We start from the raw sequence: 25,320 nt of genomic DNA, 5'->3' as shown, positions 1-25,320 counted from the left end.
GATAAAGTGCCACAGAAAAGATCAATATACAAGACAGGGGATCATGGAGTTGGGATAACATGGGTGGAGGATTGGTTAGGACAATGAATACTGATATCAGGATAAATGGGGAATTTTCAATTTGACTAGCCATAACTAGTGACATGCTGCAAGGATTGGTGTTGAAACTTTAGCTATGTAGAATTTATGTCAATGACTTAAGAAAAGAGACAGAGAGCAATTCATCCAAACCTGCTCGTGGTACAAGATTAGGTTGTAATGCAAAATATGAGAAAGAAACAATGAGGTTACAAAGAGAAAGGTTAAGTGTATGGGCACAAAGATGGGAGATAGGATATAGTGTGGGAACATGTGAGGTTATTCACTTTGACTGTGTGAATATAAAAACAGAAATCTTTAAATATGTGAACCTTTGTAATGTTCAAAGTCTTGGACATTTTCATGAAAGGATCACAGAAACTTAGCATGCAAACAAAAAGGAAGGCAGATACTATGTTGCCTTTATAAGGGGACTAGGACAGAATAACAAAGAAGCCTGGCTGCAATTGTATAGAATTTTGGTAAGACCACACAAGTAAGTGGTAGTTGTAATGGTAATATCATTGAATTCGTAACCCAGATTTACAGGCAATTGTTTTGGGGATATGGGTTTGGAATCCGTCATGGTAAATGGTAAGTTTGAGTTTAATTAAAAGCTAGTCTAATGTGGGCATTGATTGTTGTAAATAATCTTTTGCTTCACTCATGTCCTTTAAGGAAGAAAATCTACCATTCTACATGTGACTCTAGATCGATAGCAATGTGCTTGACTGTTAAGTGCCCTCTAAAATGTCCCAGAAAGCCCCTCAGTTTAAGAGAACAAAGGATTGGACGATAAATGCTAAAACAGCCAATATGCCCACATATTGAAGATTTTGTTTTAGAAAAATTTTGCAATCAATGTATAAAGATATAGCTATGGTACACAGAAAATTCAGTGAAGATGGATATATAAGATCAGATGCACATAAGATCAAAGGTTGTGTAAACAGTACCTCTCCTCCCTGAAGTGTAGGATGGGTGATCTCATTGATATAAAAAAGATTTTGACTACATAGTGTAAGAACACTTCTTCCATGGTTTTTTTGTCAATCATTCCCAATCACATCTTCTGCTTCTGGGCTGTTTGTGTTATTGTTTTTAATTTGATCCTGACATAAGGATGTTGCCTGAGTTGGCGTGATTCAGTTATGACGAGAGACCAGACAAGTTGGCATTGTTTTCATTAGAGCAGAGGAGGCTGGAGCTGGGGGTCTGATTGAGGCAAACAAAGTCCCGAGTAGCATGGGCGTGGTAAATAAGAAGAAACCCTTCTCGTTAGGAGAGGTTTAATAACAAGGGGGCACAATTTTAACGTGAGAAGCAATAGATTCAGATGGGTTTTGCGAAATCCTTTTTCACCCAGTGGATGTTGGATATCTGGAACACACAGTCGATAAGAGGCAGGTGCCTTTAAGACAATTTAAGCGGTATTTAGACGAACAGTTGAAACACCAGTGCATGCAATGCTGAGTGCTGGAAAATGGGATTAGAATTTCTAGATGTTTCATGACTCTATGACTGGTGCTGACACATTAGGTCAAAGGGTCATTTTCCATGCTGTAAAAAACCTCCACAAATCCTCAACAAAACCAGAAATTGCTGGGAAAACTCAAGAGATTCCTTCATCAGAACCCTACTTTTGGCTCATTGGACCTGAAACGTTTACTCTGCTTTCTCCCCACAGATGCTGCCAGGCTTGCTTTCCAGAAATTTTGGTTTTTATTTCTGATTTCCAGCACCCACAGTTCTTTGGGGGTTTTCCCCATAAATCCTTTACCTCCTGGAGACTATACAACGTTCAGGGATGTGTTGGCGGTGGTGCATGTGAGTGGCAGTCTATAGTCCATATGCAGATATCGAACAGAAGCGGAGGTGATGTGGTCAACTTCGGAAGCGCCTGAATCCCCTGAAAACACGAAGCACTGCGGGCAGATCCCGCCAAATTGTGCTGCGCATGTGTGGTCTGGGGCGTGGAGGCAGGGAAGGGTGGAACAGGTTGCGACGGGCGCATGCGGGCTGGTGTCAACAACGGATTCGAGCGTGCGTACTGAAGTCGGCTGCAGGGTTGCGCATGCGCACTGGTGCCAACACCGGTATTAGTCATGCGCATTGGTGTCAATAGATTGGCGCCGGCGGCTCGCGCACGCGCACACTTACCGGCTGCTGGCAAACATTCTCGAAGGCTGGCTCGTCGATGGAGGTGCCCAGTGTTCGCAATAAAATGGCGTCAGGCGTGCGAGAAGCGAGGTGAGTTTCCAATACTTCGATCCCGGATGTTTCGTTATGATCGCGGGGTGCTTTTGTCGAGTATATTTTCTCCGGCCGTCGTGTTTTTTTCTCACGGGTCGGGTGGTGCGCCACGTTTTTTTTTCTGGGCGGGAGACGCCGCGGCGCCTTGCTGCGCATGTATTTGATGTGTTTGTTAGCAAGGGGCTGACTGTGGGGGAGGGGATGGTGACAACGTGCATGGCTAACGGCCAGGTGGTCTCTTCCTGCCGTCTCCACGAACGGGTGATAGGAGCCAGCGAGGGCGTTCGGCCCGTTGTGTCCATTCCAGCTCCCTCTTAATGAAGTAATCTCACTCCCCGTCTTTACCTTTGACACTGCAGATACGCAGGTGAGGTGGATAGGCCATGTCAAATTGTCCAGGGAATCGAGGGATGTCCAGCCTTGGTGGACTAGCCATGGGAAATGCAACGTTTTGTTGCGGGGTGGGGCGGGGGGTCTGGATGGGATGGTGTTCGGAGGTTCAGCTTGCACTGGATGGGCCGAATGGCCTGCTTCTACACTGTAGGGATCATTTTTTTTTGTGTAATAATCTGTGATTGAATCCACCTCCTCCACTATGTCATTCCAAATCAAAGAAACGTAGAAAATAGGAGCAGGAGCATGCCATTCAACATGATTGTGAGAAATCATAGAATCCTTACAGTTTGGAAACAGGCCCTTTGGCCCAACAAGTCCATACCGACCCTCAGACCATCCCATCCCCCGTAACCCACCTAATCTACACATCCCTCAACAGTGTGGGGTAATTTAGGATGGCCAGTCCACCTAGCCTGCACATTTTTGGAATGTGGGAGGAAACCAGAGCACCCAGAGGAAATCCAGGCAGACACGGGGAGAATGTGCAAACTGCACAGACAGTTGCCCGAGCGTGGAATCGAACCTGGGTCCCTGGCGCTGTGAGGCAACAATGCTGACCACTAAGCCACCGTGCCGCCAATATCTAATCACTAATCTACAGCCCCAACCACTTATACAATGAAATGTTCTGTCCCTTGCTTCTATTGCCAATCCTCTCAAATTGATGCGCTTTGGTTCTATGTTTTATAATAATTTTACAGATTCTTGGGACAGTTTCTGTGTCGTCTGTCCAGATTTCTTGTCATTTTGAACACCTCTAATAAATTTCCTATCAGTATTCTCAAGGGGAACAGCCCTACCTTTCTGCAGTCTGCGTTTTTTTTATTGTGGGTGTTACTGGTGGAGCAAGCAGGTTGCAGGTCGCGGTGTCTCCCTTCTATCTGCTGCTCTTGTTCAAGGTGGAAACGATCGTGGGTTGGGAAGGTGATGCATCAGTTCCAAGGATGAACAGTGTCACAAATTCATTAAAAAATCCAATAATTTGTATATATTTTCTCTGCTGTTTTGAAAGCTTTGTGGGGCCCACAATTGGACCCATTAAATTTGAGGCTGAACAAGTTCATGACGGAGGTTTTGTCATGATGACCTTACTTTTGTAGTCTATTTCTTTATGTATAAAACACATAATCCTTAATACTTTGATATGTGCTTTTTCAACTTGCCTGATTTGTGCATTTTCTTACCCCCAGGTTTCTCTGTTTGTATACTTCTTTAGAATGATTTGTTTTACTTTGTCCTTGATTTCCTACACACACGTATCACTTGGTAATGTTAAAATTCATCTTAATAATCTGTACAACACTTGTATTTAGACATTACGTTTAAATTCAAAGTCAATTCACAGTCAGTGTTAAAGTCACTATTTTCTTATTATTCACTCGTGAGCGTGGATGTCACTGGCTGGCTTGCATTTATTGCCCATCCTGAGATGCCCTTGAGAAGACAGTGGTGAACTGCCTTGTTGAACCACTGTTGTGGGTTGTTCCAAAATTCCCATAGAGAGAGAATTCCAGGAATTTGACCCAGTGACAGCGAAAGAGCGACAGCATATTTCTAAGTCAGGATTGAGCATCCTGGAGGGGAGTTTGCAGTTGATGGTAACACTGTTTAATGTCAAGTGATGATGATTAGATTGGAGATTAGAATTAGTTTTATTGTCACGTGTACTTGCATGAATACAGTGAAAAGTTCTCAAGTTGTTACTTATGGTGCCTTCTTAGGTACAAATGTACTTGGGTACAGGTGTTTAAGGACAAATTCTTAGGAAAATATTAAAGAAATAAAAAGTCCAGCATTTCAGACTATCATGCCATCTTAGGTACAAAAGTACAAAATCATAGGAATAAATTAGTAAGATACAGAAATAAAATGTTCAAAATAACAGTCCTTCCAACCCAGTCATTGTGGGCACCTAGCCTCGAGACTGCACTGGGCCTCGCCTTCAGTCCATGCCAGCCTCGCATCCAGACATCACCGGACTTCATCGAGATGCTCTCAAAGCCGGGCCAAGGCCAGAAATTGGCTCTGGATTTACCTCAAGGCCAGGAGTCCGTGATGATTTCACTCGAGGTTGAGAAGTAAGAAGAAAGAAGGAAAGAGACACGACAGTAGAAACAAGGAAGAAAAACAACGAATGGCCCTGATGAGCTCTGGCTGAGGAGTACTACTCTGCTACCATCTTGAAGATGGTCATTGCCTGGCATTTTATTGGTGCAAATGTTATTTGCCACTTGTCAGCCCAATCCTGGATATTGTCCAGATCTTTGTTGCTTTTGAAAATAGACTGCTTCAGGATTTGAGGAGTCAAGAATGGTGCTAAACATTGTGAATCATTGGTGAACAATCCCACTTCTAACCATATGATGAAGGGAAATTCATTGATGAGACAGCAGAAGATGGTTTGACCTAGAACACTACCGTGAGGATCTTTGCAGAGATGTCCTGGAGATGAGATGACAAACCTCAAACAACCACAACCATTCTGTGTTTCAGCTATGACTCCAATCTGCAGAGAGTTTGCCCCCAATTCCCATTGATTCAATTTTTGTAAGTGTTCCTCAAGGGCTGTCACTCTCATCTCACCTCTGGAATTCAGATCTTTTGTCCATGTTTGAACCAAGGCTGTCATGAGGTCCGGATCTGAATGGCCCTGGTGGAATTCAGCTGGGCGTCACTGAGCAGATTATTGCTGAGCAGGTGCTGCTTGATGTCACTGTCGACAGCACCTTCCATCGCTTTACTGATGATTGAGAGTAGACTGATGGAGTGATAATTGGCTGGGTTGAATTTGTTCTGATTTTTGTCAAAAGGACTACCCTGGGCAGTTTTCCATGTTGTTTGGTGTAGTGATTGGAACAAGGTTGACTAGGTAGATCTCACTGAGTGTGAGTTCCCTGATTGGGGTTGTTAACCTGGTCCAATCAGGGAGTCCTGGTGTCTTGGATCACAAAGTTTTTCCAAGCGGTTCTTTTTGGATTTGGTTAAATGTAGTTTGGAGAAGGTTGGACAACAGCAATTTGTTTGCTTTACACAACCACTGAAAGGGCCATTAACTACATTAACCACACATGTCCCACACTAACACAGGCATACACCACACTTTCAAAACACCATACATTCCCAAAATGCAAACTAAAACTTGAAAGTATTCTCAGATCTTGAGCTCCAGGGAGCAAAAAGACAAATTGTACAGGACAATATTTAGCAACCAACAAACAAAGGTGCATTCAAAGCACACCACAAAGAGTTAACACTTCTATAAGGTTCAGTGCACTTGCACAGTGCAGAAACCTGGTCTCCAGTTCTCTTTTTTCAGTTATAACTGTTCCCCTTTTTTTTTCGGTAATCTAATTTTGCTAACATGTTAAGTGCAGATCCAAATTCAGAGTCTGCCGCATTCCACCCTGGAATACAGAAGGTCTCCAGGGCATCAGGTTGCTTTTCCCTTCTCTTGCACATTTTACAGAATGGCATCCTTGTCACCGAAAAGATCTTAGATCACAGGTGTATCCAAGCGATTCTTTTCAGATCGGTTAAATGTAGTTAAGAGAAAACTCAATAATAGCAATTTGCTTAAATATGAACACTTATTGAGTAATAATGAAAGGTCAAAAAAGGGGCATTTATTAAGTAAATAAAAAGAATGAAAAAGAGAGGAAAACAATTAAGCCTTACACCGTTCTGCCCATTCCGGACCCCTCGATCGGTGGATGGTCTGGAGGCTGAGGTTGTTCCTGGCACTGTTCGCGATCCCGGTCTGAGGTGAAGTCCAGCGACTTGGAACGAAACTCAGTGTCTCTTATACAGTAACAAACAGCCAGCACAGGAAACAGCAAATACAATAGACAAAACTGCTGGCTGGTACAGCCTGGCACTCTTCCAATTCCCTTTATGTAGAAATCAAAACTGTTAACAATGTCCATCCTATTTGCAGTGCACTGCCCTTGCTTTTGGGGAAGCCTGCTTCCCGCAAGCACTCGTTTATGGCAGCCTGTATGAATAACCATCCTTTATCTCTTTTTCTGTTGTACTGTCGCAAATGGCATACTATCTGGTTCTGTTACTCCTCTGCCTTCTCAGCTCTCTCCTGCGCTGTTTTAACTGCTTCTGTTAGGATAATGTTACGCTGTTCTACTGCTGTCAATGCAACCTCAAGCTGCCTGTTTTTGACCTGTGAAGGAATGTTCGCAGGACTCATTCAGGTCATGCAGCTTGTCGAGTATCATCCTAAACTTTCCCAGCCCATATTCCTGTCCTGTACAGTCTATTTTCGCATGCAGCTGTCGAATGTCAACATTATGTTTTAGTCCTTTGGCCCGTCCTATTAACTTGGCTGACAAGATGTGAGCAGGAGTCTCAGGAATTCTCTTCACTCTAGGGGCTGACTCTCAGTTAGCTAGTCAGAGTCCATGTACTGTGCATGTGTAAATGAAGGGTGACTTGATGACAGGATATACTGGCCTCTATGGAGTTACTTCGGTGGCAACGAGAGTGGGGCCCTAATTAAATAACTGGAGGTTTCTCAGGAGGGTCTAAGGACTATCGGAGGAGTCGAGGCCACCTTACATGTTAACCAGGAAGCAGTACCGTGTTTCTGCAAGGCCCAGCCAATGCCGTTTGCTTAACATGCAAAAGTGGAGGCTGGAAAACAAAGGAATCATCAAACCAGTTTAGTTTGCAGAATGGGCAGCACTGGTCATACCGATTTTGAAGCCTCATGGGTTAGTTCGCCTTTGTGGGGTTTTAAGCAAGCGATAAGCCGCTTCTTACGGCTGCATAAATGACCAATCCCTCAAATAGAGGACTTGTATGCAAAACTGGCGGGGGTGGGGGGGGGGCTCTTTTTCAAGAAGCTAGACATGAGCCATGTATACCTGCCCATGCAACTAAATGAGGAGTCCCAGAAGTATACCACAATTAATACCAACCAGAGTTTGGACTAATGTACAAGACTGCCATTTGGGGTATCATCAGCGTGTGCCCTTTTCCAGCAGATGATGGAGAACATTTTACATGGTCTGCCCCAGGTTGCCAGTTATCTGGATGATGTGCTAATAACCAGGAAGACCAATAAAGAGCATTTGGAGAACTTAGACATAATGCTGATACATTTCTCCTAGGCAGGCGTACGCCTTAGAAGGGAAGAATGTGTGTTCCAGGTACGCTAGTACTCAGTGACTTACTTGGGCTACAGAGTAGACAAGACTGGGCTACATCGGTCAGAAGATAATGTGGGGGCAATCAAAGGTCGCCCACTTCCCACTTCTGTACCTGCACTTAGGACTTCCCTTGGATTGGTGAATTATTATGGAAAATTCATACATAACGTGTCCTCCATCTAGGCACCCTGACACCCGCTATTGAAAAAGCATCAGTCTTGGAAATGGTCACATAGTCAAGAAGTAGCCTTTAGGGAAGTTGGAAAGCAGCAATCATTGTCTAAGGTGTTGGCCCACTGAGATCCCAAATGAGAGGTGGTGCTGACGTGCAATGACTCCCCATATGGTATCAGGGTAGCGTTGGCTCACTGGTGGACCAACGGAGAGGAATGCACGATAGTGTATGTTTCCCGGACTTCGGCTGATGCTGAATGCAAATATGCCCAGATGAAGAAAGGTTTGGCAGTGATATTTCATGTGAGAAAGTTTTACCAATACCTTTTACGGATGTAAATTTATAATAGTAATTAACCACAAATCCCTGCTGTGCTGCCGACAGCTTCTGGTTGAATTCAGTGGTGATTCCTTATTCACAGCGCATACAACTTCAAGTTACAACATTGTCTGGGAGGCCAGATGCAAATGCGAATGCCTTGAGCTGCCTCTGACTGGCGGTGCCTACCCTGGAAGACTCCATTCTGGTTTTAAACTTTCTGGACTTTCTGATCACTCCTTACAATATCCAACTGTGGACACAAAAAGATCCTGTTCTGGCAAAACTAAAACAGCTGTTGGTGATGGCAGAAACAAAAGGGCCATCACAACAAGGGTGGAAATCTTTCTGGATGAGACCAGATCACCATCGAGGGCGGCATATTATTATGGGGAGCAGGAGTGATTGTCCCAAGTAAAGGTCGTTGCCAGATACTGGCTGAACTCCACCAGGGTCATCCAGGGTTTTCCAGAATGAAGATGTTGGCAAAAAGTTACGTCTGGTGGCCAGGATTGGATGCAGACATAGCCGTGTTGGTGGGACAGTACGCAGTGTGCCAACAAGGACAAACATAACTGCCAGCTGCGTTCCCACGTTTGTGGGAATGGCCACGTAAACCTTGGACCCGATTTGCTTATCAACTATGCCAGTCCTTTCATGGGTTCAGCGTTCTTGGTCATTATGGGTTACCATTCGAAATGATCGAGCAGGCATAGAATTCATTCGTCACATTCAGGCATAATGACTCAAAAGCTGCGAGCATCGTTTGCAATACACAGCCTTCCGGATGTATTGGTCACTGACAATGGGACGTCATTTACCAACAGAGATTTTGAGTATTTCCTAAAGTCAAATGGAATTTGGCATGTAAGGACAGTTGCTTACCGTCCATTATCCAATGGTTCTGGCAGAAAGAGTAGTGCAAATGTTGAAGGCAGGTTTAAAAAAACAGCCTACAGCTTTACTTGATATCAAACTGTCCAAGTTCCTGTTTGATTGTAGGGCCACCCCTTAGGCAACTACAAGATAGCTCCAGCAGAACTGCTAATGGGCAGAAGACTCTGCACCAGCTTAAACCTGATATTCCTGGCCCTGGGGAGTAGGGTGAAATGGCAGCAGGAATGCTAATACTGGTAAAATGCCTCCTCTACGTGAGAGAGACAGTCTACTTCAGGGGATAAAGTTTGGTTTAAAACCACGGAAATGGCCCTGCGTGGGCACAAGGTAAGATCGACGTGAGATAGTAGGAACTGCAGATGCTGGAGAATCTGAGACAACAAGGTGTAGAGCTGGATGAACAGCATCATAGGAGCAGGAAGGCTGATGTTTCGGGCCTAGACCCTTCATCAGAACTGATCGACGTGAGGCCTGGTCCCATGACATATGAAGTTTGGGTAGGTGAGACAGTCCTAAACAAATGCAGATCACATGAAAGCTGTTAGCTCACAAATGGTGCAGTAGCAAAACAGACCAGGCTCACCACTCTGTGTGAAGAAATGTCTCCTCATCTCTGTCCTAAATCGTCCACTCCAAATCCTCATTCTGTTGTGACCCCTGGTTTTGGACACACCCACCATCGGGAACATCCTCCCTGCATCTACCCTATCTAGTCCTGTTAGAATTTTATAAGTCTCTATGAGATCCCCCCACATTTGTCTCAACTCCAGCGAAAACAATCCTAACCTTGTCAATCCCTCCTAATATGTCAGTCCCACCATCCCCCAGAATCAGCCTGGTCAACCTTCGCTGCACTCCCTTGAGAGCAAGAGCTTCCTCAAAAAAGGAGACCAAAACTACACACAATATTCTAGGTGTGGTCTCCCAAGGCCCTGTACAAGTGCAACAACACATCCCTGATCCTGTACTCAAAACCTCTCGCAATGAAGGCCAGATACCATTTTCCTTCTTTACCGCCTGATGCACCTGCATGCTTAACTTCAGCAACTGGCGCGCAAGGACACTGAGGTCCCACTGCGCACACCTCTCTCCCAATTTACAGCCATTCAGGTAGTAATCTGCTGCTTTGTTTTTACTCCCAAAGTGAATAACCTCACAATTTTCCAAATTATACTGCATCTACCATTGATTTGCCCACTCACCCAACCTGTCGAGATCATGCTGAAGGATCTCTGCATCCTTGTCACAGTTCACCCTCCCACCCAACTTGGTATCATCTGCAAACCTGGAGATATAAAACTTTGTTCCCACATCCAAATCATTAATATATATTGTGAATAGCTGAGGTCCCAGCAACATTCCTGTGGCACCCCACTAGTTATAGCCTGCCAATTTGGAAAGGACTCATTAATTCCTACTTTCGTTTCCTCTCTGCCAACCAGTTTCCTATCCATCTCAATACACTTGCCCTAATCGCATGTGCTTTATGTGGGACTTTGTCAAACGCTTTCTGAAAGTCCAAATATACTACATCGACTGGCTCTCCATTGTCAACTCTACTGGTTACATCTTCATAGAATTCCAGCAGATTTGTCGTGCATGATTTTCTCTTCATAAATCCATGCTGACTGTGTCTGATCCTGCCACTGCTTTCTAAAAGCTGTGCTATGAAATCCTTAACAGTGGATTTGAGAATTTTCCCCACTACCGATGTTAGGCTCACCGGTCTATAATTCTCTCCTTTCTGTCTACCTCCCTTTTTAAATATTGGAGTGACATTAGCCACCGTCCAATCTGCAGGGGCTATTCCAGAATCTGTAGAATCCTGGAAAATGACCACCAATGCATCCACTATTTCTGGAGCTACTTCCTTAAGTATTCTGGGATGTAGATTATCAGGCCCTGAGGATTTATCAGCCTTCAATCCCAACAATTTCCCAGCACCATTTCTCTACTAATATTGACCTCCTTCAGCTCTTCCTTCTCACTAAACCTTGCTTCCTCCAACAGTTCTGGTAGCTGACTTGTGTCCTCTTTTGTGAAAACAGAACCAAAGTATGTATTTAGCTCTTCAGCCATTTCTTTGTCCCTTATTATACATTTCCCGTTTCTGTGTGTAGGGTACCTACATTTGTCTTTATCAATCTCGTTCTCTTTAATGTACCTATAGAAACTCTTAACACCTAGCACTACGCCATCTCTAGTAGGACTATCATTGTACTAACACAAAAGACTCTCCTGGGAGCACTTTTAAAAATTTCACCTCATCTGATCTTTTCATGCTGAGGTGATTCCAGTCAATGTTAGCAAAGTTGAAATCCCATACAGCTGTAACTGTATTCCTTTCGCAACTTTCTGTCATTTGTGTACATATCTGCTCAGCTGTCTCCATCTGACTGTGAGAATTGACTCCGTAATTGATCGAATGGAATAGCATTTATTGTCACATGCTCAAAGAGTATAGTAAAAAGTTTATACGTGTCAGTTACAGCACCAACTTAGATACAGAAGTACCTAGCTTTAGTTACAAGATCTTAAACAATAGAGAAATAAAATATCTAGCATTACAGAAAAAAAAAAGTTCAATACAATTGACCATGCTGGCACCTAGCTTCCAGTCCGCACTGGGCCCTGGCACCACACAACGACATGCCATGCCAAGAGGCCCCTACAGTTGGAGGTCACTGTGCCAAGCCATGAGGTCATCATGACACGCCAGGAAGCCCCAATGGGAGGAGGCCACTCTGCCAGGCCAGAAGGTAACCATGCCAGGAAGCCACTGCCCCACTCAGGAGTTGCTATGCTGGGAGTTTGCTGCGCCAGGCTGAGAGTCATCGCAGAGACTGGGAATCGTCAATGGAGGCCGGGAATTGTCGCTCACCAGAGGCCTGGGGTTGAAGAGAAAAGAAAGAAAAAAAAATAAATCGCTAAGAGGAAGAAAAAGGAGAAGAATGGGCGGAGCGGACGAACTCCGACTGGAGCATTCTGGTGGAGTGGACCTGGGTCATATCATTTTAGAGTTCTTGTAAGCTTTCTTGATTTTTGTTTTACCTTCACAGAGAGAGATAGCGAGGGCGGGGGATGGATTCTTTCAGTTTGCAGTCTCTGGGTGTTTCACTTTCTGCATAGGCACTTGCAGCTTTTAATGCTCAACAAATCATAGGGCTCAAAAGATTGTTAGTGCCACTCAGTCTCAAAATCTTCCCCTTTGCGTCAAAAACATTGTTCTGCACAGCTCAAAAATTTGCAGCAATTTATTTTCAAGTTGCAACACTTGTATTTCAGTTATATGGCAATCAGTATAAGTTTTAGTTTATTGTTGTAACACAGGAAATACGTTGTTTCTTACTTCGTCAACATGCTTCGGATTACTATTGACCAGAAACTGAACTGGAACAGCTGTGTAAATACTGTGACTACAGGAACAGGCCAGAGGCTAGGAATTCACATGGTGAGCAACTCACCTCCTGTCCCTTCAAAGTCCGCCTGCAACCTTTTGATTTTCACTCTCTCAACCAGCAATGCACAGTGGCAACATTGTGTGCCGTCTACAAGATGCAACAACTTGTCGAGGCTACATAAGCAACTTCCAGACTTATGACCTCAGTGACTTAGAAGGATAAGGCCGACAGAAATGGGACCACTATCACTTGACTCAAAACTAAATTGCCATTCTTTCACTTGCAGTGTCAAAATCCTGGCGCTCACTTCTTAACAGCACAAGGTTAATGGCACAATTACCAGACCATTAGGGGTCAGTTAGTTCAGTTGGCTGATCACCTTCTTTGTAACAGATTGGGATCAATTCCTGCAGCTGCTGAGGTTACTATGAGTATTTTCATTGTTAATTTCTCATCTCACTTGAGGTGAGATGGCCCTTAGATTAAATGACCATCAGTTATCTCTCTTTAACGAGAGAACAGCCCTAAGATCTGGTAGGACTCTGGTGACTTACTATACCACATGAACTGTAGCAGTTCAAAAAGGCAGTTTTCTATCTCAAGGGGAATTTGGAATTGGAAACAAAAGCTGGCCTTGTCAGTGATGTCTGCGTTTTGTGAATAATATAATGTGAAGTCTCCAGAGCATTGCAGAACGGCATAACTGCACTTTCTGAGTTTGTATTACAAGGTGATAATTTCCGAAGTATTGAACTTTTCATCGATGCAGAGACAGCGTATGTTGGCAGCTTCACCATAGTTAACACGGCAGAGTCCAGGTGAAATTTGTGGGCGGAGGTCTCCAGGGAGGGTTTATCTTTGCTATGTGCTCAATAATATAACCTGCACGCTTTACTAAAAACCTTTGTGCATCCTAGACGTTGGTGTACAAATTTCACTTTTTTATTTTGTTGCTGTCATCTATAATAGCCTTGAGGTCATTTACAAATAATCTGCTTCAAATATTCCATCATATTCAATATGCGTCATTGTATTCCACATTCAATTCCCTTAGTAGCCAAAGTAATCAGATTTTCATTCACTTGAGTCAAAGAATATTAAATCACTCTGCCTAAAAATTGTTTGTGTCTGATTTGGTTTTCATCAAAGTCAGTGTTTCTTGGTTTTTATGAAATGTTTAATGGAAAGGATATTTTATATTTTTAATAATCAGTACGATTAGTTTTTACTAATCAATACCATTAGTTTATGTTAATTTGTTCTTATTTTACTAGTGAGAATTTAAGCTTTTAAGACCAACCTAAGTAAAATTGGTGACACCAACAGCATGGGTTCAGTTCCCACACTGGTTGAGGTTACCATGAATGCTCTGACTTATTGACCTAGCCTTTTGCCCGACTCATGGTGGCCTTCAGGTTAAACTCACCATCAGTTCTCTCTCTAGTGAGAGAGCAGCCCTAAACTAATTGGTCTTTTTGAATATTCCTACCAGCATTTCCATATTTGAAGCATAATATCAATCCGTTTTAATCACGTTAGTAAGATGTCATTTATCAGTTATTCCTCCTGCAGATGACCAAGCAATCATGATGATGTAATAACTTGCCAACATTTACATTAGCAGAGAAAGTCGAATTATAAATTTCCAACTGGAGAATTTTGTTTGTAAGCAGAGTTGCATAGGAAACAGAGATTATTGTTTGGGTTTTATAGTTCTTTGAAAATTATTGCTTCACTTTCCTGGTCTTTATTATAAATACCCATTTTATGGGAGTGGATGTTAACCGTTTCCTGAATAATGGCACTTGTCATGATTAATTTGATTCCATACCTCAATCGGTGCTATTGTGATAAATATCCCTTTCATCTATTGATTAAAATAAATCTTTTTTTTTTAGAAGTATTATTCCATGTATCTGGAATCAGAATCCTGTGTGAAACTTAATGTGAATTCATTTACCTGAAGAAGTATTAACAGAAACGATTTGTGGAATCAAAGTTGAAAGGAGATGTTACGTTTTAAAATGAAACAAGAAAATATTCCAAAAATATAGAACCTGTTTTAGATTGTTGTAAGTACTGATGATGGGCCTTTGAATAGAGCTGAATGACTTACATGGCAGAAGTTGGGTCAAGTTGATAGAATCCCTACTGTGTGGAAACAGGCCCTTCGGCCCAATAAGTCCACACCGACCCTCAGAGCATCCCACCCAGACCCTTTCCCCTATAACCCACCTAATCTACACATCCCTGAACACGATGGGCAATTTAGCATGGCCAATCCACCTAACCTGCACATCTTTGGACTGTGGGAGGAAACCTGAGCACCCGGGGGAAGCCCGCACAGACACAGGGAGAATGAGTAAAGTCCACACAGACAGTTGCCCGAGGGTGGAATCAAACCCGGGTCCCTGGCGCTGTGAGGCAGCAGTGCTAACCATCTGGGTATAGCCATTTATTTATTTGTATGCTCTGCAAGAAGGAAGTGGTGGAGTCATAAGGATATACAGCATGGAATCAGACCGTTTGGTCCAACTTGCCCATGCCGACCAGATATCCTAAATAAATCTAATCCCATTTGCCAGCATGTGGCCCAGATCGCTCTAAACCCTTCCTATTCATATACCCTTCCAATTGCCTTTTAAATGTTGTAATTGTACCAGCCTCCACCACTTCCTCTGGCACATCATTCCATACATGCACCACCCTCTGTGTGAAAAAGTTGCTCCTTAAGTCCCTTTTAAATCTTTCCCCTCTCAACTTAAACCTATGGCCTCTAGTTTTGGACTACACCACCCTGGGGAAATGTCCTTGTCTATTAACCTTTTCTGTGCCCCTCAGGATTTTATCAATCTCTATAAGGTCGCCCCTCAGCCTCGGGCGCTCCAGACAAAATAGTCCCAGTCTATTCATCTTCTCCCAATAGCTCAAACCCTCCAACCCTGGCAACATTATTGTAACTCTTTTCTGAACCCTTTCGAGTTTCACAACATCCTACAGCAGGGAGACCAGAATTGAATGCAGTATTCCAATAGTGGCATAACCAATGCCCTGGTCAGCCACAGCATGATATCCCAGCTGCTACGCTCAATGCACTGACCAATAAAGGCAAGCATACCAAGCATTCCTTCTTCACTACCCTGACTTACCCGTGACCCCACTTTCAAGGAACTATGAACCTGCTCTCCAAGGTCTCTTTGTTCAGCAACAATCCCCAGGACCTTACCATTAAGTGTATAAGTCCCGCCCTGATTTGCCTTTCCACAATGTAACACCTTATATTTATCCAAGTTAAACTCCATCTGCCACTCCTTAGTCCATTGGCGTGGCTAATCAAGGTCCCGTTGTACTCTGAGGTAACCTTCTTTGCTGTCCATTACACCTCCAATTTTGGTATCATCTGCAAACTTGCTAAGTTTATGTTAATTTGTTCTTATTTTATCTTATGTTCACATCAAAATCATTTATATAAATGACTAAAAGCAGTGGACCCAGCAACAATTCTTGTGGCACACTGCTGGTCACAGGCCTCCGGTCACAAAAGCAACCCACTGGTACAATTACGACATTTAAATATGAATAAGAAGTGTTTAGAGGGATATGGGCCAAATGCTGGCAATTGGGACTAGATTAATTTAAGATATCTGGTTGGCATGGACAAGTTGGATGGAAGGGCCGGTTTTTGTGCTGTACATCTCTCTGACTCTGACATTCCTCTTTATCTTACCCGAAACATTTAAATCCTGGAACATTAAGCTGCCAGTCTGTCTCTCTCGCAACTAACTCTCTGTAATGACTACAACATTGTAGTTATATGTGTAGTAATAAGTTTGTTTCAGATATTTCGTATACTATGTAACACAATTTGTATTTTTCTTTTCTAGAATAATCTGTAATCTTCGGTCGTTAGATGTATATAAATATGTTCCATGATTGACCTTCATAGAAATGCCTATTACTTATGGCCATTCAAGCTGCCTGTCACTAGATGATCTGACTTGTCCAGTGTTATCGTTGGCTGGGGCATGTTCACATTGGTAGTAATTCTATCTTTTGTTTATGAGTACACTGTTATTCATAGTTTAGCATGCATACAGGCAAAATGTTGTTCCATATGCTAGAAAGTTTCATTTGTTGGAGTTAGATTGCTGTTCATTCAGTTGTTGTACATTCCCTTTTCTCTAGGTGTTGACAAAGAATTGGCAACAGCTATTCCTGAAGAAGCAAAATTGAGCATTTCATTGTAGACAGAATCAACTCCTCTACCCGCAGAAGATATTACACAGGTGCATCCACATCAATCTGATGAACAAAATTGCCAGTGCATTCTATTTGCAGGAAATTATGTCAGGTTGCTCCTATCAATTAGTGGCAAACCTTCACTTCCTATAGTCTTAATACAAAAAAAATGCTTAATATGCCATCAGCATTTGAAGATGTTGAACTCTTACCAAGACAGAAAGTGAGTGAAATCCAAATGTTTGGCCTTTTAGTCCATTAGATTCTGTCATCATTAGTGTCTTTTAAAAAGGTGCCTATTGTTTGTCTTTGAGGGAGTAACAGCATACTTATCCTTAAAGATGCTACAGTGAATTTTGTTAAATTAACATAAAATAAGAAAGTAACTTTTATTAGAAGTTGTAAAATGCTTCAATGAATGCACGTGTTCTGCTTTTAGTCTAATGCTCATTGTGGTTCAAGTTCAGATTTAAGTTAGATCTTCCTGATGGATATTCACTTTTTTTAGTATTCCTCTTCATTCTTGAAACTGTTTGATTTTCAGGGTAATGATGTAAAGAAATTTTTGTTTAACTTTTATAGCAAAATATATGCTTGGTATTAGGAAATCATAATCCAGTTTGCTTCTTTCAAACAGTTAACAAATTGAACTCAATCAGTCATGATAAATTTACTGCCAATAATCTGTCGTAATGTAAGCATGAACATGGGACGTTATCTGTTTAACGATTTGACAACTTGTGTAAATGTTGCTTTAGTGTGTGTCTAATTTACTCATTTACTGATAATGAGACGTAGTTTACCATGAGACATGGTTTATTATGCTTGAAACACAAGATATATACATGTGATTCTATGAAACCCGTTTCTCTCTGTATTTTCTGAGTAACGTTACAGTTCTTAAATTACTCAGTTTTCTGGTTCGAAATCTGCTTTGGAAGATGGTAATGAAGTTTATACAACCCCAGTTACAGTTTGCCGAGCTGAGGTTGCAGCTGATGTTCTCGCTCCCAAGGTTCCTGCTTGTTGTACTGATGTTGCCTCTGGAGTGTCAGCCCTTCTGGTTCAAGTTGCCCTTTTAAATACAGTTCTGCAATTCATACCCGAGTACATTAGCTTACTATCGTTTACTATGTCAACATATCGATTACTCCATGTGAACTGGTTTCTGTCCCAGAAAAAGATGTTACAAAAGGCAGTTTTGGATATTTTAATTTTCCTATTGATTAGGCTGATCCTAGGACCTGTGCTGACAGTTTTACCGAAACTCTGATCTACCATTCCATCTGAACCTCGCAGCAATGTCTCATCAACATCTATTCATTATAAACAGTAAAGGTAAATAGCTTGCATATCTGTCTGGCCTGATCCAATTTGACAGTGAATTTTGCAAGCTTCCTGCCTTACTGTTTCTGTTCCCTTCTCAGCATGCCATTCTATTGGCCAATTTTGCTTTGAGGGTTCCAAAAGAGCTGTTATTTATTTAAAAGGGTCATTCCAATACCTACAGTTGCAACTGTACAGGTATATGACTATTTACTGGTCTAAAAGTATTTCTGAATTTGATTTTTCCTAACGACAGATTTTGTCAGTTTTTTTTCTGCCTGTTGGAACAGATATATTTTGTTGGATCATGCTATCCTTTATTTAATACTTCTTGAATGAAGATGCTGGAAGTGATTTTCAAAGTACACTCAAAATGGCAGAGAGGTTGATGTGTCAATTATATATACTGTCTAGATTCTAGCAGTGTCTAGCGATTTTAGGTTTATGCTTTGTTAGAATAAAATCAATCAGGTTCTCCATGTTTGAGTTATGGGAGTAACTCAACAGATGGGGGTTCATAAATTTAATGGCTCTGAGTAACTAAAGCATGAAATTGGCAATACAGGATGAACACCATGAGGAATACGTTAGGATTAAGTAACGCAGCAGCCAATTGGAATCAGTTTTTTTAGTGACTCAAGGGACATGGGCATCGCTGGACGCATTTGTGTCCATTTCAGGCAGGAATTTCATTTATAGGCTTTTCAAAAAATTTAATCAACCACTTTATGATTGTGCATACTTGTAAATTAAATAGTGAATGATGAGTTAATATCAGGTATCAGCACCCAGATGTAATGTAGAAGTAGTCACACCATCTGACCATATTTGTAGATGTTAGAATATAATTTGAAGACTGTCATTACCTAAAGCAATATTCTTCTCTTAATTGACCATACCAAAAACAGATTTTTATAATATTAAAGCCCATTCAACCCACGTCACTTCTCCACTCCCTCCACCCTGTGATTCCACGCCCTTTCCTTTCCATATGCAATTTAAAGTTGATTTTTTTTCATTCTGCAATTGTTTCTGATTGGCTAGTCTTTAACAACACTCTGCCTAAACCTAATTCTCCAAAGCTCACATTTACCATGTGGATTGGAGTAAAAATCTTACCTAAGAGTTGACCTTCCCCCAATGTTTTGATCCCAAAATCCTTCATTTTTCATATAAATTGTGCTGATTTGGAAGCAAGGTCGATGATAACAATCTTTTCTTTGTGAAAATTGCTCATCAAATCATTTAAATGTCAGAAATACCAATAGATAGCCCACATCAGCTGTTCCCTGCTGAATTCAGAACCATAGCCAGCAGTCAGCATCAGTGTCATATGCTTTGAAAGTTATACTCGAGTAAAGTTAGTCCCTACTATATGCTTAAAAATTTAGGCTGACAGACTCTAGTTTTACACAAGTAGAGTCACACAAGATACAATAATTTCCATTAATGTTTTGTACCAGAACTAACAGAAGGTTTATATAAGTTGCTGGAAAAGGGTCAGAAGGGTCACCGGACCCAAAACGTTAACTCTGATTTTTCTTCACAGATATGTTGCTAGACCTACTGAGCCTTTCCAGCAACTCCTGTTTTTGTTCCGGATTTACAGCACCTGCAGTTCTTTTGGGTTTTGTTTATTTATGAAATATTATTTTACTTCTTTGGGCTCAGTATTCTCAATACAGTCTTAATAATTGATTTGGACAGGTTGAGTGTTACAGTTAGTGTTTTCAAGCCAGCAACCTCAGGACTGATTTTCTGATCTTGCAAGTTTTCCAAAAAATTATTGAACCTTATTGCAATGAATAGAGGCCACACAGAATCAAGGAAATGTGTTCCTTTAGAAATGTAATAGTGCAGACCATTTGAAAATCAAAGCTAAGTAATAAGGTAAGACTGATTTGAAGGCTGTTCTGCATTTGAAGTGTGAAAATTGCAATTAAAAAGATGTATAATCAAATACAAGGATGGTGCATTTTCTACTTTGTAAATATTCAGGCCAAAAGTTGATCTTACTATTGAGTTTGAGGAAAGGGGCTTGGCCGAGATATCTGGGGTTGGTGATGGGTCAGCAACGGGGGTCTCAAACTGAGAAATTGCACTTGAAGATGATGGCATGTCACTAAGACTCATTGGATGCCTAAGGAAATTCGGTAGCTTCATTTGTTTCATGACTATAGTTATGAATCCTTTTTTCTTAAACTCTAAACCTGCATTATTGCTGGTTCAGTTATCCATCTTCATTAATTACATTTTCATACTATTTTATACATCTTTCTATGAGCAATTTCTTGGTCACCAATACGGCATCGTTAAAATACCCTTCCACAATTTCACCAGTTGTAGGTTTGTGAACAATCAGAGCATCAATGTCGACATTCATAACTTCTTCAATAGCTACTTCACCTAATTATTGCACTATTTGAGTGGACAACTCTTTTGCTTAGTCCAAAATCATTACCTTTTCATAAAAATGCTAAATTCTTCAAGATTAACATCAACATTTTCATCAGCAAACATAATTGCTAGCCATAGGTTAGGCCAAGTGTTAGTCATGCTGATTTTACTTTCTTGATTTCACACCTACTGTACAGCCAGTTGGTGTCTTACTGAAAATGTTTCCTGGAATCCTGCTGTCCTCAGGTGTTGGTTTATAGCACTGAGAATACTCCTAAATTCATCTTTATAATTAGATTGCATGGGTCTTTAAAATTACTTATTTCATTGCTTATATGAATGATATTATATTATTAAATTTCCCTGGTAGCTCTTGTTATCATAATACTGTGAAATATTCTTACCCAATTGTTGGGCACTAATTTATTTTCAATGTATATCAATAAACTTGTTCCAGCTACATTAGCACAACCAAGCACAGTAAGCCTGTCCTTTGCATCTTTTACACCTCTGCGTACCCTTGTCAGCTTGATTTGGTTTTATTTATTTATTGTCACATGTACTAAAATACAGTGAAAAGCTTTGTTTACGAGCGGTATAAGCAGATCATAGTAAGCAAAGGATGTACAGATCAAAAAGACTTAGACAAAGGCACACAGGTTACATTGCACAGGGCGTGTGGTAGCTAGATAAATGTTAGCAAGATCAGCATTATTTGAGACTAGAGAGTCCATTCATCAGTCTGATTACAGCCAGGAAGAAGCTGTTCCTGAACATGCTCTTGTGTGTGTTCAGGCATCTGTATCTTCTGCCTGACGGAAGAGATTGTAGGCAAACATTGCCAGAGTGCGATGGGTCTTTGATGATGTTGGCAGCCTTTCTACAACAGCGAATCATGTAAATGGAGTCCATAGAAGGAAGGTTGGTTTCTGTGATGATCTGGGCTGTGCACACTACCTTCTGTAGTTTGTTACAGTCCTGGGCAGAGCAGTTGCCATACCAGGCCATCATGCACCTGGACAGTATGCTTTCAGTGGTGCACCTGTAGAAGTTGGTGAGCGTCCTTACAGATATGCCAAATTTCCTGAGCTGCCTGATGAAGGGAGGCATTGTCGTGCCTCCTTGACTGTCACATCTGTGTGGGGCAGTTATCATCACTCCGAAGAACTTAATGCTTTTCACCCTCTCAACCTCAGCTCCGTTAGTGTAGATGGAGGCGGGTTCTTCTCTCTTTCTGAAGTTAGCGATCACTTCTTCAGTTCTGCGGATTATTGAGAGAGGTTGTTTTCATTGCAACACGTCACCAAGCTCTCTATCTCCCTTCTGTATTTTGACTCATCACTGTTAGATATTCCTCCCACTATGGTGGTGTCGTCAACGATGTAGATGGCGTTCATTCGGAATTTGGCAACATAGTCGTAGGTATAAAGGGAGTACGGGGGGGGTGCTGAGGATGAATCCTTGGGTGCTCTAGTGTTGAGTGTTATTGTGGAGGAGGGGAAGACTGTGATTGATGGGTCAGAAAGATGAGGATCCAGTTGCAGAGGGCAGCGCCGAGACCAAGGTATTGGAGTTTTGAGATCGGTTTGGAGGGGATAATGGTGTTGATGGCAGAGCCATAGTCAACAAGCAGGAGTCTGATGTAGGTATTTTCGATGTCCAGATGTTCCAAGGATGACTGCAGGGCTAGGGATATGGCATCCTCTGTGAACCTGTTACGTCAGTGGGCAAATTGTAGGGAATCGAGGCGGGCTGGGAGATGTGGGTCATGACCAGCTCTTGAAGCACCGCTTCAAGTTAAGGTCATAGTTAAGGTCAGAGCCACTGGGCGGTAGTCATTAAGGCACATTGCATGTGCATCCTTAGGTACAGGGATGATGGTGGTCTTTTTGAAGCAGGAGAAAATCAGAGTCTTTTTTACTTCGGGGCTCCAGTGTTGAGTGTTATTGTGGAGGAGGTGCAGTTAACTATCTTCACTCATTGCAGTCTACGGGTCAGAAAGCTGAGGATCCAGTTGCAGAGGGTGGAGTTTTGAGATTGGTCTGGGAGGGGATAATGGTGTTGAAGGCGGAGCTGTAGTCAATGAGCAGGAGTCTGACGTAGGTGTCTTTGTTGCCCAGATGTTTTAGGGATGAGTGAGTGCAGGGCATCTGCTGTGAACCTGTTACATCGGTAGGTAAATTGTAGGGGATCGAGGCGGGTGGGAGACTGGAGTTGTTTTGGGTCCTGACTAGCCTCTCGAAGCTGTTCATGATAATTGAGGTCAGAGCCACTGGACAGTAGTCATTAAGGCGCTTTGCATGAGGTTTCTTAGGCACAGTGATGATGGTGGTCTTCTTGAAGCAAGTGGGGACTTTGGCTTGTAGGAGGGAGAGGTTGAAGTTGTCGGTGAATACCTCCACCAGTAGGTCCGCACAGGATCTGAGTGCTCGGCTGGGGACACTTTCCAGGCCCGTCGCGTTCCTTGAGTTGACTCCCAGGAAAACCGATCTGATGTCTGCAGCGGTGACAAAGGGAACAGGTGTGTCCAGACCTGTCGGGGCAGGTATAACCATGCCGCTGGCATTCTACTCAAACCGAGCGTTGAGCGTGTCAGGGAGGGATGTGGCTTTGTTTGCTATCTTACACTGCTTCATTTTGTATCCTTAATGCAATTTGGGCATTGCCATAGGCAGCAGGAGTCTCTTTGGTAGTTTCGGGCCTCTAACTTGGTCCGGTGATGCCTCTTGGCTTCCCTGATCGCTTTGCAGGATAGCAATACAGGATTTCCTCTATTGGTCCGGGTCACCTGACTTGAATGCTGCACGTCTGGTCTTCAGTAGGGAGTAGACTTCCTGGCTCATCCAAGCTGAAAATTTTTATCATCAATTAACTTGGCAAACTCGTCTGGAACATAGCTACCTTGTAACCTGCTGTAGTTTCTCCACATATATTTTATTGCCTTATTCCATATCGTATTATAAACTTGCATAACCAACCTGAACTGTATTCGCGTGGAGTTGAAATATTCAGTTCATCACTGAAAATCCTAGCCTGCTGAATGAACAGTGACCCAGTCAGTGGAACCCTCTCACTCTACTTCTGTCAAATGTATTCCATCGCTGTTTAAATCTGCATTATTTGGTTAGTGAGAGATAGTAGGAACTGCAGATGCTGGAGAATCTGAGATAACAAGGTGTAGAGCTGGATGAACACAGTAGACCAAGCAGCATCAGAGGAGCAGGAAGGCTGACATTTCGGGCCTAGACCCTTCTTCAGAAAATGACCCTTCTGAAGAAGGGTCTAGGCCTGAAACGTCAGCCTTCCCGCTCCTCTGATGCTGCTTGGCCTGCTGCGTTCATCCAGCTGTACACCTTGTTATCTCTTTTTTGGTTAGTGCATGGAATAAAGAACAACAAAGAATAATACAGCACAGGAACAGGCCCTTTGGCCCTCCTAGCCTGCGCCAGCACAATTTGCCCTTCCATACTAAAACTGCCTTCCATACTAAAACTGGCTTTGTGTACAGGATTCATTCTCCTCTATTCCCTTCCTATTCATGTATTCGTCCAGATATTTTGTTCTTTTATTCGTTCTTTTGTTTTACCAGCCATCACTTCCAGCAAAACAGATTGATGTTTTGTATTTCTGCACCTTTATATTATAAATTCCAGAGTTACCCATCCTATACTTGTCACTCATCCTATACTTATCAGCCAGCTTTCACAATGCGTTATCTCTACCTAATTTCTGGAATAATTCCACTTGGCTAAAGATAGTAAATGCTGCATTTTTAGCATGGCTACCCATGGGGATATCTTATGGTATGATTGTTTAAACTGTGTCAAGTCATAAATTCAATCACTATCTGTACGTGAATCAAGACTTCCTTTTTTTTAAGCCATAGAAATTTATCAGTTTTATTGGCCATTGGTTTTGCACCCCCGTGCATATGGGGTAACGCAGGGCAGGCAGGGTCAAGGGTCACTCCAACTGTTTAGAGTGTGGGAAATGACAAGTGCGCAAGGGGATAATTAATTGATACACCACTGGACTGATTCAGCAATTTGCCAGTCATGCCAGCAAGTTTTTCTACTCCTTTAATAGTCCTTAAAACTCTTGCATGGTCCACTTAAAATAAGCCCCATTTTCAAGCAGTGGCAGTTTTCATATAGCTGGATTTGAGGTACTGTACCTGTATTTCTATATTGGAGAGACCGATGCCGTGCTGGGCTGGGAGGCCGCCATGCCATACTGGGAGGCTGCTGTGGGAGGGTAGGTGGTCGCCTCGCCAGGACGCTGCTGCGCAAGGCCTGGAATCGTCACTGACTTGCGGCAGGGATTTTTTGCTGGCTGGAGGCCGTGATTTGTTGCTCGCTAGAGGCCAGGGGTGAAAGGGAAAAGAAGGAAAAATAGAGAAGAAAGGGGAAAAAAAGCACTGGGAGGAATAAAAAGAAGAACGGACAGTGTGGACGAGCTCCTGCTGAAGTCTCTGCCATCTTGCAACCAGAAAGAGTTAATTTAAGGAGCAGGTGAGTTTTCCCCCATGTCATCAATATTGCAGGAACCAGATTATCTGGCCATTATCTCATTGCTGATTGTGGGATTTTGGTGAGTGCATGTCAGCAGTTGCATTTCCTATGTTACCATGGTGACTACACTTAGTTAAATCACTTTAGTGGCTGTGGTCTCGTAGTTGTGA

The 25,320-nt window shown here is 42.4% G+C and overlaps 1 long non-coding RNA gene across 1 annotated transcript; it reads left to right on the top strand.

Annotated features, from left to right (window-relative positions):
• The first annotated feature begins 2,219 nt into the window (after window positions 1-2,219).
• Window positions 2,220-17,918, top strand: LOC125483734. The gene is made up of 4 exons (XR_007262681.1): window positions 2,220-2,328; window positions 14,576-14,749; window positions 16,562-16,714; window positions 16,863-17,918. It is a non-coding gene; the product is annotated as an uncharacterized LOC125483734 (long non-coding RNA).
• The last annotated feature ends 7,402 nt before the right edge of the window (window positions 17,919-25,320 follow it).

The sequence above is a fragment of the Rhincodon typus genome, chromosome 8 (assembly GCF_021869965.1).
Source record: "Rhincodon typus isolate 14 chromosome 8, sRhiTyp1.1, whole genome shotgun sequence".
Taxonomy (NCBI): domain Eukaryota; kingdom Metazoa; phylum Chordata; class Chondrichthyes; order Orectolobiformes; family Rhincodontidae; genus Rhincodon; species Rhincodon typus.
The sequence above is the reverse complement of the archived record's forward strand: the minus strand, read 5'-3'. Positions and strand labels throughout refer to the sequence as shown.